Below are 2835 nucleotides of genomic sequence, written 5' to 3'. Positions count from 1 at the left end.
ATGGCGTCCTCAGTGGAGCGGTTCCGTCGGTAGGCGAACTGGAACGGGTGGAATGTTGGCGGCAGACTGGAGATGATGTGTTCTTTAACCAGCCTTAGATATATTAGCCCCAAAATAATTAGCAGCAATGCAGAACACATGGAAGATGTGTAATTATTACCACACTCCATCATGCTTAAAGGATATTAGAAAATGTAATTTTCAAGGTCCAGTACAAAAAACATCAAGATAAGGCAGGATTGAGGTGTTCTGGCCAGTTTGAATCCAGTTTGATGGCATTTGAAGAGAGGCTGGTTGTATTTTCTGTGTAATGAGACAGAGACTGGACCCAAATAAACCCAGACAGGTTAGTGACGTTTTACTTTGAAGATTTATTGAGAGGGTTAATCAGAAAGCGGGGCTGAATCTGTGTGGGCAACTGGCTGCAGGAAGACAGGCGGGTAGATTGAGGGAGGATTACCAGTTTTATCCAGGACGGAGAGGCAGGCAGTCAGGCGGAGCTTTTCAGAGTCAGAGATCCAGAGAGAGGGAAGCAGGGAGGCAGAATCAAACAGGGCTCGGGCAGGCTCGGAGTCAGGGGGCAGATCGGGTCGGAAACAGATAGGCGGTCAGGTTCTTCCTTTGATGCTGGATTATTCGTAGCTGGTTGGCTTGAGATAATCTGGCACAGAGGACAGATCTGATGGGGTTTTTAAAGTGCTGGAAGCAGGTGACTCCAGTCAGAGTTGATTGCAGATGAGTGGAGCAGAGCAGGTGTGTGGACTCAGTGATCAGGCCAGAATCAGTGCAGAAACCATTACATTCTGAAGAAGTCAGGCTACGTTAGAAGGCTTTCAGACGTTTTCCCCAACGCTGGATCCAAGAGTGTTTTTGAACATAAGCAGAATATGATTCAGGGTTCCTGTCCCTGTAGAGATAATCTTGCCACTTATAGCATTTCACTGTAGATCTGTTTTGTAGATACAGGCCAAGTTCAAACATAACGAAAATATTACATTATTAGATTGTGACTATACAAAGACAGGTGTCAAACAATAAACATCCCTCATTATTCTGCAAAATGCATTTACCAGTTCCTGTAAAGCTTGTCTGATCATTTAAACAGTTCTGTATATTAAACATATATTTCTTTATATTTAAATAATAGTTTATTAGTGTTCCTGTTCTTGCCAAATTTAGAAATCTGATCTGTTTTAGAGATCAAGCAGCCTGTGTAGGTCTGCAAGTTTACAAGCTCAAAGTTAAGATAACAGGAGTTTGTAGCTATTTGGAGGAAGCTGTTGATGGCAATAGTTGACAACTGAGGAGAAGTGAAAGTGACAGCGCCACTCGACTGCCAGAAAATAGACGCGTTATAAGAGAACATGAAAGGTGGAATAAAGAGATGTTGGCTTAATAGAAGCTGTCAGTTGAAGACAGTTAAGAAAAAACATTTAGCTTAAGGATAAAACTGCACAATTAACAATTAGTTTGATCCATCCTGTTTTTAATATCTAATCTAAAGTTTTGGATTAAAAGATTATAGCTTTATTAAATCTGATGTAAAATGATTTTGCTGAAAGCTACAGAATAGCATTTAACTGCTACATCCTGTCTGAACAAGCCTTCATTGCGGCTTTATACGTGACACTGATCTGGACCCTTTCATTCAGATTTCCGTAAACAGGTCAGCTGTTTTAATTGGTTCTGCTGTATTCTGAGCAGAAAGCAGGACTGATTCACGCATGCAAGTTTGTTTGCTCTGCAATGGGTCCATTTTCAACTAGACAGGAAGAAGAACAGACCCAACAACGGGTTTGACCTTCGCTCCAACATTGATGTCTGGATGAAACCGGCAGATGAAGGGTTTTTTATGACTGTTATAAATATGTTTTTAAGACTCCTTTACTCCCTTCAGCAGACAGAGGTAAAGCAGTAAATGTGCTATTTTTGGATTTAAAGGTACCTGTTGTTTTTCATGTTTACAGAGAAAAGTGACAAACATGAAATCCAAAGTGTTTCTATATCCATCTATATCATTAGCTAAAATTGAGACTTTTGAATAAAGGTTAACAAGAGCAAAGCAGTGATGCATTGACCAACCCAGACACACAAACACCTACTAATGTGCAATTGGGGAAGACAGTGACGTCAAACCCTCAGTCACAGCCACTCCCTCCGCCTTTCTGCATCGCTGTCTCTACAGGGTCCCTGCCAAGAGTCTGACAGCCTGAGATATGATGCAGGATTATTGGTGGGAAGACCGACTTCAAATGGATGAAGAGCAGCAGGTCAGAAAGAGAGAAGGTAAAGAGCAAGAGACCAGAATCTGCTTGGAAACCAAAATTTATAGGTTTTATTGAAAAAGACACCAAAAACAATGACACATCATCTGCAAAATTATTCATATCCAAGTAACATTTAGATTTCTATGTTCCATCAAGACTACAAACTTGTATAAAAAGGTTTAAAATAAGAAAACATAAAAATTGTGATTCTACATGATAAACAATTTTCAAAATGATTCTTTGATAAGGAGCAAAACAAGATGTGTGACCAGCAATTAGAAGGAGGGTCTGGGTCAGGATGGGTGCCTGGGTCAGAATGGGGGTTTGGGTCAGGATGGGGCTTTGGGGGTCTGGGTCAGGATGAGAGTCCAGGTCAGGATGAGGGAGGGTCTGGGTCAGGATGAGAGTCTGGGTCAGGATGGGGGTTTGGGTCAGGATGGGGCTTTGGGGGTCTGGGTCAGGATGAGAGTCTGGGTCAGGATGGGGGTTTGGGTCAGGATGGGGCTTTGGGGGTCTGGGTCAGGATGAGAGTCTGGGTCAGGATGAGGGATTGGGTCAGGATGGGGCT

This window comes from Cyprinodon variegatus, unplaced genomic scaffold (assembly GCF_000732505.1).
Source record: "Cyprinodon variegatus isolate N-32 unplaced genomic scaffold, C_variegatus-1.0 Scaffold1529, whole genome shotgun sequence".
In the NCBI taxonomy this organism is placed as follows: domain Eukaryota; kingdom Metazoa; phylum Chordata; class Actinopteri; order Cyprinodontiformes; family Cyprinodontidae; genus Cyprinodon; species Cyprinodon variegatus.
Note: the sequence above shows the minus strand (reverse complement) of the source record.